The sequence below is a fragment of the Henckelia pumila genome, chromosome 4 (genome assembly GCF_033568475.1).
Source record: "Henckelia pumila isolate YLH828 chromosome 4, ASM3356847v2, whole genome shotgun sequence".
Taxonomy (NCBI): Eukaryota; Viridiplantae; Streptophyta; class Magnoliopsida; order Lamiales; family Gesneriaceae; genus Henckelia; species Henckelia pumila.
Genome location: NC_133123.1, coordinates 114,177,207 through 114,192,784, shown reverse-complemented (window position 1 = coordinate 114,192,784; position 15,578 = coordinate 114,177,207).

Below are 15,578 nucleotides of genomic sequence, written 5' to 3'. Positions count from 1 at the left end.
AGAGCCTAGGTAATTTTATTCAGACTTTATATTATTCATTAAATCATACTTTTCTTTGTTGAGGAAGAGATTTTCAACAAACCATGGATTCAAACGAGAGTTTGAACCAGAAGGATTTCATTTATATAAAATCCCATAAACAAGTGAATCTATTTAAAATAGATTCTTTACAACAGAACTTAAAGAGACTTAGGTTTTTTATACTGTGAGACCTCGGTTCTAAACATCTAATAAGGTAGTAAACTAACAAGCGAGCAAGAAAAGCCAAGGATGATTTTTTTTTTTAAGGGGGACCGCGCGGGCGCGCCCTCCTGAGGCACGGGCGTGCGCAACGCCCTGCCCGGGAAGGGACGCAGGCGGCGCGGGCGCGCCTAACCCGCTGCTCCTGCTGGGGAAAAAAAACCAACACATAATTTAAAATCAGAAAGAGCAACAATCAAGTCCCAACAACAAAATCATGCATCGGTGCTAGCTAATACAAGTCGAATACAAAACATAATCAATTCTAAATACATGCAAGACATCCACCAATTCCCAAGTTCAATATCTAAACATGTTCCAACATAACTAATTAGACATGCTGACACGACTTCTAAACCGAGTCTCACTTATACACTTGCCCTCGAAGCTAGCCAAGCCTCCTCTGACTTGATCCTGCCCCACCTGTTGCCAAGTACACATACAAAACAAAACAACAGCCGGATAACCGGTGAGAATGATATTCCCAGAAAAAGCAACATAACACGTAATACAATTAATAAACATGCTTTCAAGGCAATATAAATCAATATCAACGTAATGAAATGCATATCTTTAAATCGGGATATCAAATCAGATAACCGAGGGATTGCTGCGGTGCTTTTGGGATCCCGAGGATAAGATCACGTAACGACTCACCGACTCTCCCAATCGAGGTGGTGCCACGTATCCCACTCCTCTAGACTTTGAGCAACTATAATGAGTTCACTAGCACTAGGCGAGACGGCTACGACCTAGGCCATTCAAATTATAGTTCCCAAACGTCTAAACAAAAAGGGCTGTTCTGCCCGCTGAAATCAAAGTTGGCTCAAGATGAATGCATAACAGAAACATAAACATAAGCCACATAACAAAAGCTCAATCAATAAACAAGAAACAAGTTCCTCATGCTAGAACAAGTGTAGATGCAAGTATGCGATTTTAAGGGGGAAACTCGAGAACCAGCTATCCCGAGTATGCTATCCCGCTAACGATGACTGCTTTTACCTCTCAATGCAGTAGTCCCAACTCTGGATAAGCTACAACAAAAGATTGTATCAAAGACTATACAATCTAACAACAACTACGGTTCAAGGTAAATCTCTTTACCGTTATTCGTCCAATCTCTTGACGATCAAATGCTGTTAACATAGGGCTCGACAAACTCCAACGAATCTGTACGAAGATAAGAGGTGATCAACAACAACGATCGCTCACAAGCCAAAGTGCAACAACTCAAAAGGGTTCGAAATCTCAAAACTCAAACCGACGGCATAACGGCTATAAACTGAACAAACCGGAAATGCAGACAGCAGTTCAATAACGATATAACCTCATATCAATGCCCAAACAACAATAACAAGGCAAACCCAACATATCTCAAAACCTCTTTTTCGAAAATGGCTTCCAAAAAATCATAACAATTCCGAACGTCACTTAAATTCAAAACTGACAGATAATAAACGATCAGAACTCTGTCAAGAACAACATACTCGAATCTCGAACGATTCTAACAACATCCAAAAACTAAAATGTATCCGATCGTAGAAAAACTTACGATATAACGGAGCTCTCGCAGCAGTGATCGCTAATCTGCCTTCGGAAATAAATTCCAACGGCCGGATCGAGCTCGGAATGAAATCACAAAGGTTGGAAACTCATTTGGGCGCCTACAATGGAGGGAGACGGCTTGGAGGAAGATGGAGGAGACTTGTCAACTTAAATATAAGTGTAGATAATATATAAAATCCATTTTTTGCGTTTTAGTCCCTAAAATTTCCAAAATTTGCAAAAAGGACCCTGATCAAAATCAAGTCGGCTCTTGAACTCTGCAATCTCCGATTAACTCAAATAAACTAATTAAAGATAAAAACGGGGCGTTACAATTCTCCCCCACTAAGAAAAGATTTCGTCCTCGAAATCAACGAGAACCACAACTCATAAGATAGAATAAAGAACTAAAGACAGTAAGAAGAACTCACGTCATCTGAATAACTCTGGAAAACGCTGTCTCATGTTAGATTCTATCTCCCAAGTTGATTCCTCGACGCCGTGACGGCTCCACTGCACTTTCACCAACGGAATCAACTTGGTTCTGAGCTATTTCTCTTTTCGATCTAGGATCTGAATCGGTCGCTCGAAGTAGCTCAGAGTCTCATCTAACTCGGCTTCGTCAGGCTGAAGAATATGAGAAGGATCTGGATGATACTTCCGTAGCATAGAGACGTGAAAAACGTCGTGAATACCAGATAAAGACGGAGGAAGCGCAAGTCTATAGGCAAGATCGCCTATCTTCTCGAGAATCTCGTATGGCCCGATGAATCTCGGAGATAACTTTCCTCTCTTATCGAATCTGACAGTGCCTATGAAAGGAGAAATATTAAGGAATACACGGTCTCCCTGCTCAAAACTTAGAGGTCTACGTCTAACATTCGCATACTTCGCCTGCCTATCCCGAGCTAACTTCATTCTCGACTGAATGATCTTAACTTGTTCTGCCATATCTCTAAGCATCTCCGGTCCCAAATCTGGTGACTCAGACAAATCATTCCAAAACAATGGAGATCGGCACTTCTTGCCGTACAAAGCCTCAAAAGGCGCCATACCGATACTCGCTTGGAAGCTGTTGTTGTAAGAAAACTCGACAAGAGGCAAATAATCCTGCCAACTAGTGCCAAAGTCTAGCACTACCGCTCGCAGCATATCCTTTAACGTCTGGATAGTCCACTCTGACTGTCCATCGGTCTGAGGATGATAAGCCGTACTCAGATGCAATCGAGTACCAAGTGCCTCCTGCAGACTGTGCCAGAAGTGCGAAGTGAATCTAGGGTCTTGGTCTGAAACGATCGACTTCGGCACCCCATGCAATCTCACAACATTGCTAACATATAACTCAGCCATCAGATCATAACGATACGGCATCCTGTACGGAATAAAACAAGCAGACTTCGTCAATCGGTCGATCACTACCCAAATAGCATCGCATCCTTGAACAGATCGCGGTAGCTTCGTGACAAAATCCATAGAAATGTGATCCCATTTTCATTCAGGAACAGATAGACTGTGCAATAGACCACCCGGTCGCTTCCGCTCTGCTTTTACTTGCTGACAGTTCAAACACCGAGATACAAACCTCGCAAAATCGCTCTTCATTCTCTTCCACCAAAACTGGTTCTTTATATCGTTTTACATCTTACGACCTCCAGGATGAACACTGAACCGACTGGAATGAGCCTCTCGGAGAATACGCTGTCTCAACTCCGAAATATCAGGCACCACAATACGATTATTCATGAACAAAATGTCATCTCTAACCTGGAATTCAGACTGATGCCCAGCTCTGAATTTCTCTACTGAAACCTGAACGCTCGGATCAGACCTCTGTGCCTCTTTGATCGCAATCAAAAACTCCGGCTCGGCTTGAATTGCAAACACTTTGATAGTCTTCCTGTCTGTTTCAAACTCTAAACCAGAAGTGAAACAATCATCGATCAACTGAGAAACACCAATAGTAGAAAGAGATAAATAACAAAGCTTTCGGCTCAAGGCATCTGCAACTGCATTCGACTTTCCCGGATAATACTTGATTTCACAATCGAAATCCTTCAACAGATCTAACCATCGTCTCTGTCTCATATTCAGTTCTGCCTGTGAAAACAAGTATTTAAGACTCTTATGATCAGAAAAGATCTCAAAAGACTCACCATAAAGATAGTGACGCCAGATCTTTAAAGCAAAATCAATCGCCGCTAGTTCCAGATCATGAACCGGATAACGAGTCTCGTGCGGTTTCAGCTGCCTCGATGCATATGCTATCACATGCTTGTGCTGCATAAGGACACAACCCAAACCTCGGTTAGAAGCATCACAATAGACTGTGAAACCTCCAGTACCTTTCGGAATAGAAAGAATCGGAGCACTGGTCAGTCTCCTCTTTAGATCAACAAAGCTAGCCTTGCAATCTGCAGTCCAGATAAAAGGCGCGTTCTTCTGAGTCAGCTGGGTAATCGGCTTGGCAATGGATGAGAAACCCTCGATGAATCGGCGATAATAACCAGCTAAACCCATGAAGCTTCGGATCTCAGGTACTGATGTCGGTCTAGGCCAATTCATAACTGCTTCAATCTTGCTGGGATCGACAGAAATCCCATCTCCTGAAATAATATGACCGAGAAAGACAACTCGATCCAACCAGAATTCACACTTAGACAGCTTGGCAAACAGCTGCTCAACTCGCAAAATCTGCAAGACGATTCTCAAGTGCTCTGCGTGGTCAATACGGTTCTTTGAATAGATAAGAATATCATCGATGAAGATAATGACAAACTCATCTAAATAAAGCTGAAAGATACGATTCATCAACCCCATAAAAACTGCTGGAGCGTTAGTCAAACCAAACGACATGACTATAAACTCAAAGTGACCATACCTCGTTCTGAATGCGGTCTTAGGAACATCTTCCTCTCGCACTCTCAACTGATGATAACCTGACCTTAGATCAATCTTCGAATAGACAGAAGAACCCTGCAGCTGATCAAAAAGTTCATCTATTCGGGGTAAAGGATACCTGTTCTTGACTGTAGCTTGATTCAGTTGACGGTAGTCAATACAGAGTCGCATAGAACCATCCTTCTTCCGAACAAATAGAACAGGAGCACCCCAAGGCGATACACTAGGTCTGATGTATCCCTTGGCAATCAAATCCTCAAGCTGCTCCTTCAACTCTCTCAGTTCAATAGGTGTCATACGATAAGGATCTTTGGAAATGGGTTGAGTACCTGACACTAAGTCGATGCTGAATTCGATCTCTCGAATAGGCGGCAATCCAGGAACATCTTCCGGAAACACATCAGCAAAATCTCTAACCACTGGTATATCAACCAATTCAGGGCTAGATTTCATTACATCAACTGCATAAACCAAAAATCCCTCTGCACCTCTCTGTAACAAACGAGTCATAGATAACACTGAAATCAAAGGAATTCTAGATCGAGAACCCTTACCAAAGAATTTCCACTCGTCTGCCATTTCAGGTCTAAACCTGACAACTTTCTGAAAACAATCGACAGTTGCCCTGTACTTGGTTAAAGCATCTATACCGACAATGCAATCAAAATCTGACAGTCCAAGTACAATACAGTCAAACTCTAGAAAATTTCCCTCAAAACAGAGTTCACAGTTCCTGACTAATCTGACATAAACAATTCCTCCAACCAAAGGTGAAGTAACGGCTACTACAGTAGGCAACAACTCAGTAGGCAAAGCATGCAATAACACAAATTTCTCAGAGATAAAGGAATGAGAAGCACCTGTATCTATCAAAACATGGGCAAAATAACCGAAAATCGAACAGTTACCTGCTATAACATCATCAGGTGCTGCCTGAGCCTGATCCTCTGTCAAAGCAAAGACTCGTGCTTGTTGTCTCGGAGGCTGGTTTGCACTAGGGTTACCCCCTGTCGGTTCTGCTGCTGAGGCTGGAAAGAGTGAAATGCAGAAGACTGCCTCTTAGGCTGAGCTGTAGGTCGAGATGAACTTCCACTCTGAGCTCGATCTTTGTTACGCTGAGGGCACACCTTAGAAAAGTGTCCTGGTTGCTGACAAGTGTTGCAGTTACCAAAGACTCCTACACACTGGTCTATCGAGTGCCTACCTCCACACTTGCTGCAATACAAGGATGAAGATCCAGAACTCTGTCCTGAACCAATTTGTTTGGAACCACTGGAACTAGAAGAATTGTTCCCCTGTCTCTTGAACTGTTTTCCACTTGCTTTGTACTGATCCCTTCTGTTTCCCCCACTGTTTCCACCTTCGTACCTCTGTTGTTGGTTCTGAAACTGAGGTGGCTGATTCTGATGCTGAGATGGTTGGTTCTAAAACTGCCTCTGCTGTTGAGACACCATCTAATTACCTCTCTGCCTCCACAAGCCTGCTTCCGCTCCCTTTGCGTGATTCATGGCATCCGCAAAGTTATTTGGCCTAGCAGTGTTCACCAACGTGAAGATGTCGGGATTCAAGCCGTTGATAAACTGATCAGCTTTGGCTTCTTCACTGTCGGCAATTTGCGGGGCAAAATGCAACAAGCTGTCAAACTTGGCTACGTACTCCTCAATGTTCAGATTCCCTTGCCTCAGATTGGAAAACTCGGCTCCCTTGTCCTTTTGATACGAAACAGGGAAAAACCGCTTATAAAACTCAATTTTGAAAAGAGACCAATCGACAACTGTACCTCTGTTCTCCAAGGATCTCTTGGTCGTGATCCACCAGTTCTTTGCAACACCATGCAGCTGATGAATGACTAACGTGTTTTGGCGATCATTTGTATAATCCAGGGAATCGAACAGCTGATCAATGTCATCCAACCAACTCTCACAGTCAACTGGATTCTCAGTACCCATCAACAAAGGCGGATTAAAAGACTGAAACCTCTTCAACAAGGTTTCCATAGGAGTCGCTGTAGCATCCAACTGCTCAACTTCAGTACTAGCTTGCTCAGTCGCAGGAATAACTTGCGGTGGATTTCTGTTTATCACTCGACGAGGACCCATCTGATAATCAAAGGTTAGGACACAAGATATCTCAATCGCTACAATTCGGTGCCCTTACAACCGCTTGGAAAACCGAATACCCGTCGATAACAAAAACAGTTATATCTCAAGTAGTTCATGCTTTATAAATTAAATCACAACATCATGTAATTCAATTAATTCTTAAATAATAAAGCATGCTCGCATGGTTTTAATTAAACAATTAAAGAACTCAAACACATGCGAGGAGCCAAAACATGTGGACTCGAACTACCCCGCTCACTCTAGTTCAACCAAAAATCTTAACTCTCTGATACCACTTAATGTGAGACCTCGGTTCTAAACATCTAATAAGGAGTAAACTAACAAGCGGGCAAGAAAAGCCAAGGACAATTTTTTTTTAAGGGGGGCCGCGCGGGCGCGCCCTCCCGAGGCGCGGGCGCGCACAACGCCCTGCCCGGGAAGGGACACAGGCTGCGCGGGCGCGCCTAACCCGCTGATTCTGTTGGGGAAAACAAACCAACACATAATTTAAGATCGGAAAGAGCAACAATAAAGTCCCAACAACAAAATCATGCATCGGTGCTAGCTAATACAAGTCCAATACAAAACATAATCAATTCTAAATACAAGCAAGACATCCATCAATTCCCAAGTTCAATATCTAAACATGTTCCAACATAACTAATTAGACATGCTGACACGAATTCTAAATCGAGTCTCACTTCTACACTTGCCCTCGAAGCTAGCCAAGCCTCCTCTGACTTGATCCTGCCCCACCTGTTGCCAAGTACACATACAAAACAAAGAAACAGCCGGATAACCGGTGAGAATGATATTCCCAGAAAAAGCAACATAACACGTAATACAATTAATAAACATGCTTTCAAGGCAATATAAATCAATATCAACATAATGAAATGCATGTCTTTAAATCGGGATATCAAATCAGATAACCGAGGGATTGCTGCGGTGCTTTTGGGATCCCGAGGATTAGATCACGTAAAATATGATTTTATATATAAAATAATTGAAAGAGTGGGTGCCCGGTGAGCCAACTTGTGGCTAAGGGCTGCTGACATTCACGTACAACTCAAGGAACTTTTTGGGGCTCAATCGAGAGCTGAAAGGTTTGCTACTGTAAAAGAGTTAATGACGTGTCGCATGCGTGAAGGGACTTAGGTCCGTGATCATGGGGTACGCGTGATTTGGCTCATTCAGAAGTTGGTAACGCTTGATTTGGTATTGAAGCATGAACTCAATGTGGATTTATTACTTCTCTCTCTTCCTTCATCGTTTGACGGTTTTGTGGTGAATTTCAATATGAACAAGATAGAGGCCTCCCTTGAAGAGATGGTCAATATGCTTGTAACTTATGAAGCCACTTTAAAGAAGGATAAACCGGTTCTCTTGGTGGGCTCTTCTTCTTCTGCTAAGAAGGGGCCAAGTACAAAGGGTAAGAAACGTTCTGCCCCATCCAAGAAAACCGGACCCGAGAAGAAGAACAAGACAAAGGCTTCAAACATGGAAAAGTCCAAGGATGTTTGCCATCACTGCAAGAAACCCGGTCATTGGAAACGTAACTGCAAGGAATATCTAGAGCAGTTGCGAACTGCGAAGGGTATGTTTTATATTGAAATAAATGTTTCACTTAATACTACTTCTTGGGTATTGGATACCGGATGTGGATCTCACATTTGCAATGATTTGCAGGTGATGACAAGAAGTCGCAAGCTTAGAATGGGTGAGACCCAGCTGAGGCTCGAAAATGGTTCTAGAGTTGAAGCCAAAGCTGTGGGAGACGTTTATTTAATTTTGCAGAACGATTTTAAGTTACTTTTGAGAGATGTTTTATTTGTTCTAGACTTGATTAAAAACATTATTTCTGTTTCTATGCTTGATAGAGATGGTTTTTCTTGCAATTTTGTGAATGGGATTTGCAATATTTACAAGAATGAATGTTTGATTGGAAATGGACAACTTGAAAACGATCTATATAACTTAAAATTAAAAGACGTTCCAATAAATTATGTTGATAAACCGGTAACAACGAACAAAAGGAAGATCGATAGTCAAAACCCGGCAAACCTTTGGCATGCTAGGCTAGGTCATATTTCATCAAGGAGGATGAACAAGCTAGTGGGAGAGGGCATGTTTGATATGTCTGATATTAACTCTCTATCTACTTGTGAGTCCTGCCTGAAAGGAAAAATGACTAAATCTCCTTTCAAAGGAAAACCTGAGCGTAGTCAAAATCTATTGGATTTGATCCATACGGATGTTTGCGGACCATTTAGTATTGGTACAAAATTTGGTCACACCTACTTCATTACCTTTACTGATGATTATTCAAGATATGGGTATTTATATTTAATGAAATATAAGTCTGAAGCAATTGAAAAGTTCAAAGAATTCAAGGCTGAAGTAGAAAACAAGCTGGGTAAAAGTATTAAAGCACTTCGATCGGATCGAGGTGGAGAATACTTGAGTACCGAGTTTTTGAGCTATCTAAAAGAGAATGGGATTCTCTCTCAGTGGACTCCTCCTATGACACCTCAGCTGAATGGTGTATCGGAGCGTCGTAATCGAACTTTGTTGGACATGGTTCGATCCATGATGAGCTTCACTGAGCTCCCACCTTCTTTTTGGGGCTACGCGCTTGAAACGGCGCTATTGTTGTTAAACAACGTCCACACTAAAGCAGTAAATAAAACACCATACGAGTTATGGAATGGCAAAGCTCCTAAGTATTCGTACTTGAGGATTTGGGGATGTCCTGCTTACGTGAAGCAGACAGTGGGAGATAAGTTGGATAGTCGATCCACCTTATATTATTTTGTAGGGTATCCGAAGAATTCAATCGGATATTATTTCTATCATCCTACTGAAACAAAAGTGTTTGTTTCAAGGAATGCCACCTTCTTGGAGAAGGAGTTCTTATTGGATAAGAAAGGCAAGATGATGGAACTCGAAGAAATTCGAGAAGAACCCAAGATACAAAATAATGATCCTACACCTCAGGAACCATTGATTGACACGCCTATTACTAGAAGATCCGAGAGGAATTCTAGGCCTCCTATTAGATATGGTCTTCTTCTTGAAGGGGATCAAGATGAACCCGACGTTGGATGTGATCCAAGAAACTTCAAGGAAGAAATTTCTGATGCGGATTCAAATTTATGGCTTGAAGCTATGCAGTCGGAAATAGATTCGATGCATACAAACCAAGTTTGGTCTTTAGTAGATCCTCCCGATGGAATTGTTCCAATAGGGTGTAAATGGATCTACAAGAGAAAGCTTGGGCCTGATGGTAAGGTATTGACCTACAAGGCACGATTGGTGGCGAAAGGTTATACTCAAAGACAAGGAGTTGACTATGATGAAACCTTTTCACCAGTTGCAATGTTCAAGTCCATAAGAATCCTTATTGCCATAGCTGCTTGGTATGACTATGAGATATGGCAAATGGATGTGAAGACTGCATTTCTTATTGGAAACATTAAGGAAGAGATCTATATGATGCAGCCTGAGGGATACACATCCATGGAAAGCAAGCATAAGGTATGCAAGCTTCAGAGATCAATCTATGGTCTCAAACAAGCATCAAGAAGTTGGAACCAGAAATTTGATGAAACAATAAAGGATTTTGGTTTCATCAAGAACCCGGAGGAACCGTGCGTGTACAAGAAAGTAGTTAAGGTTGTTGTGACATTCTTAGTACTTTATGTTGATGACATCTTACTCATTGGGAATGATGTAGGGATGTTGCAGTCAACAAAGATATGGTTGTCAGGTAGATTCTCGATGAAGGATTTGGGTGAGGCGTCCTATATTCTAGGGATACAGATCTATAGAGATAGATCTAAAAGAATGATAGGACTCACTCAATCAACCTACATCGACACCATATTGAAAAGGTTTTCAATGGATGAGTCCAAGAGAGGACATCTACCTATGTGTCATGGAGTCTCTCTATCCAAGTCTATGTGTCCCAAGACTGACGAAGAGATAGAGAAAATGACACACATACCATATGCGTCAGCCATAGGGAGTATCATGTATGGGATGATATCCACCAGACCGGATGTGGCATTTGCTCTGAGTGTCACGAGAAGATATCAAGCCAATCCCAGTCAAATGCATTGGAAAGCCGTGAAGGATATTCTTAAGTACTTGAGAAGAACTAAGAATGTATTCATGGTTTATGGAGGAAGAGAGCTGAAATTGGAAGGCTATACCGACTCTAGCTTCCAAAGTGACCTGGATGACTCGAAGTCAACCTCTGGATTTGTGTTCATGCTCAATGGCGGTGCTGTCTCTTGGAAGAGTTTCAAGCAGGACACCACAACGGATTCCACCACTGAGGCAGAATACATTGCGGCATCAGCTGCTGCTAAAGAGGCCGTTTGGATGAGGAATTTCGTCCAAGAGTTGGGCGTTATTCCTGAAGCTGTTGGTCCAGTCCCGGTGTACTGTGACAACACGGGTGCCGTTGCTCAGGCAAAGGAACCAAGGTCTCATCAAAGATCCAAACACGTACTGAGGAAATACCACATCATCCGGGAGATCGTGGAAAGAGGAGACATCACTGTCGAGAGAGTGACCTCTGCAGACAATATCGCTGATCCACTTACTAAGCCCTTTCCAGGACCATTATTTGACAAACATCGCAAAGCAATGGGACTATGTAGTATGACTAGTTGGCTTTAGAGCAAGTGGGAGATTGAAAGAGTGGGTGCCCGGTGAGCCAACTTGTGGCTAAGGGCTTTTATGACTCTATGTATAAACAATCTTTTGTTTAATATAATTTACACTTTTATAATGGCATTTACTTTATCTTTTATCATATTATTATGTTGTGACATACTATAAGATGTTTAGATGAAGATCTTGAATATACTATAGTGTATGTAAGATGTGGTGGCACATGGGGATGGCTATCATGAAACACATCTTATAGTCACTGTATATTCTAAATAGTTCCTAGTCGATTGAGCCGTCCGTTAATAAGGATAAGGATCGCTCAAGATTGAGACTAGCATTTGCGATGCCGAGTACCACGTTTCATTGGTATGGAACATAGAGATGTTCAAAGCATGCAAATGGGTATTCATACGATGAATGATCGAACTACCCTATTCGAACTTTCCAAGTGGTTATCACTTATCGAGTGGATAAAGTCCGCGGTTTTGGTTGTACACCATTAGTCCTTACTACTTGAAACATCATTGAGACTCTATATGCTAGTACTGTACTTTGACTCGTTTACCGACTCTATTGGGGTCATCAGGTGTCGGGATTGGGTACAGTTACGACACATATAGGAGTCGATGCTTTGTTGTCAAGGATTCACCACATACTTGCTAGTGTGGATATCCTATGCAATCTAAGGAGATATTAGTGTGACGAATCTCTGGCCAGAGTACATGATGTGTTTTAAGAAATGGTTTCTTAGTAGCACATGCGATGTCACTATTTGATCTTCAAGATGCATTGCATAGTTATCGAATCTCGAACGACTCTCGATTTACCAATGGTTGTTGATTCGATCGGGATATATGGATGAAGGGACCGTACTGTACGCTAACCAAAATCTATTGGTTCTTGCAGGCACTATCAGTGATACCTAGGGAATCATGGGGCGATGTTTCTAGGCGCTCTTACCATGATTCGATGGGCAAGTCGGAAATTGTTGTTCCGAGTCACAAGGAGTTGTGAGCCCACGGCTAGCTGTATCCCTGAACCATTGAGGGCCACACAAGTAATGGATTTTTAATCCCCGTTGAGATAATTAAATTTAAAGAGTTAAATTTAGTGAATAAAGAAGTGGGACTTCTTATTTAAGAGTAGAGGAAGTAAGATTTCCTAAAATGACATAGTGATGGACATTTTTGGAAATCACTGAATTCGGATTCAGAAAATTTATCTTGACTTTAAAAGATGCAGAAATGGTTTCTGTGCACATTGGTGAAATTGGTTTATCAATCTGAGTCACGATGAATTTTATATTAATTTCTGAATATGCAGGCTTTGCTTGTCAGGATTTAACTTATGACTAATGGGCCCTAAGCTGTTAGCAGCCCACATTATAAATAAGTTATTGCAGTGCAGAAATTAGACAGAAGGTCTCATAATTTTCGAACGCTAGGGTTTTGAGACCTAGAGTGGCCGCCCCCCTCTCTGTGTTTTCTCTCTGAAATCCAGTCTGTGAATTTCGAATTTGCAGTCTGGTTTAACGGATCAAATTCGTTAATTCTCTTCGTAGAAACTTCTGATAGATTTTCTAGTGCAATCTGTCAGAGGGATTCGAATTCTGTTCGTGGACCTGATTGAAGAATTGTTCGTCCATCAGTTCCTGGGATATACAACAAGAGCAGAGTTATCTGTTGGTGTCCATAATCTCGTTTCGAGATTCAAGGTAAAAATTTAATTGTTATTTAATTTTTTACACACACAATTTAATCGTAAAGTTTTGATACCCATGATATGGAATCGTTCCATATAAAATTTTAAAACTTCCGCTGCACCGGGTATCAATTCTGATTGATCTGAACACCGTTTTCCAACATCACCGACTCTCCCAATCTAGGTGGTGCCACGTATCCCACTCCTCTAGACTTTGAGCAACTATAATGAGTTCACTAGCACTAGGCGAGACGGCTATGACCTAGGCCACTCAAATTATAGTTCCGAAACGTCTAAACAAAAAGGGCTGTTCTGCCCGCTGAAATAAAATTTGGCTCAAGATGAATGCATAACAGAAACATAAACATAAGCCACATAACAAAAGCTCAATCAATAAACAAGACACAAGTTCCTCATGCTAGAACAAGTGTAGATGCAAGTATGCGATTTTAAGGGGGAAACTCGAGAACCAGCTGTCCCGAGTATGCTATCCCTCTAACGATGACTGCTTTTACCTCTCAATGCAGTAGTCCCAACTCTGGATAAGCTACAACAAAAGATTGTATCAAAGACTATACAATCTAACAACAACTACGGTTCAAGGTAAATCTCTTTACCGTTATTCGTCCAATCTCTTGACGAACAAATGCTGTTAACACAGGGCTCGACAAACTCCAACGAATCTGCACGAAGATAAGAGATGATCAACAACAAAGATCGGTCACAAGACAAAGTGCAAAAACTCAAAAGGGTTCGAAATCTCAAAACTCAAACCGACGGCATAACGGCTATAAACTGAACAAACCGGAAATGCAGACAGCAGTTCAATAACGATATAACCTCATATCAATGCCCAAACAACAATAACAAGGAAAACCCAACAGATCTCAAAACCTCTTTTTCAAAAATGGCTTCCAAAAAATCATAACAATTCCGAACGTCGCTCAAATTCAAAACTGACAGATAATAAACGATCAGAACTCTGTCAATAACAAAATACTCGAATCTTGAATGATTCTAACAACATCCAAAAACTAAAATGTATCCGATCGTAGAAAAACTTACGATATAACGGAGCTCTCGCTGCAGTGATCGCTAATCTGCCTTCGGAAATAAATTCCAACGGCCGGATTGAGCTCGGAATGAAATCACAAAGGTTGGAAACTCATTTGGGCGCCTACAATGGAGGGAGACGGCTTGGAGGAAGATGGAGGAGACTTGTCAACTTAAATATAAGTGTAGATAATATATAAAATCCACTTTTGCATCTTAGTACCTGAAATTTCCAAAATTTGCAAAAAGGACCCTGATCAAAATCAAGTCGGCTCTTGAACTCTGCAATCTTCGATTAACTCAAATAAACTCATTAAATATAAAAACGGGGCGTTACATATACTCTCTGAAGAGATTAAGAAATATGATTTCTAATTCTCAATTTCTAGAAATCACACCAGATTCCTTTATACTCTCCGGAGATCTTAGAGAAATTCAAAAGACGATACAATATGACAGTAATCAGCTGTATGAAATGCCTCGGCAGATTGGAGAAATCCTTAAAAAAAAGAAGAAATTCTTGTAACTCTAAAGGATCTTCAAACTAAAATTATAAATCTAGAACATACTTCTGGTTCTAAAAAGGGAAATACAGGAGGAAGGTTACCAATCTCGTTTGGTACCGAACCTTTATTACATCAGAGAGGTAAAACCAAAATGGTTCAAAAACCTTTAACTGATGATGAATTGATGATTAATCTTATAAAGACAGTATCAGAGAAAAAACACTATCTGATGACTACTTTAAAAAGATTAAATCTCGAGGATCTACAAGATCTTGCGGATTATTTTTCGAATCTTAAAGTAGTAGATCTAAAAATAAATTCTCCTGAGGGTGAACAACCCATAGGGAATCCCCCGAGATATGTGGTTAAAACAGAAGAACCACATAGTGAGTTCCATGTTGGAGAAAATTCACATCCAGCAGGAACCAGATCAAGAAGGAGTAATATACCAATACATCAAACTCCTTATGGAAAAACCGTTTTAGACCCGATACATCCTTATGGGGTTATGTTAAACCTGTATGTTCTGGACTTTAAAAATAGAGAAGATCTCATAGATGATTGGACATCAGCCATGAGAATAGCAGCAGGAACTTTAGATCTCAATAAAGAAGGATTTATCAAACTTTTGGAAATGAGTCTAATGGGATCTGTCAAAATATCTTGGAAAATGGCCATGCCAGAAACCAAGGAATCAATCTTAGCAGGAGAATTACTTAGCGAGATTGGAGGAAGAATGGCCACCCTTTTTAAAGCACAATTCATAGGGGTAGACTATTTCAATAATCAAGATACAGAGAAAAAGAGAAGATAAACTCAAGCTCTGTATAGCCTCGAGTTACATGATATA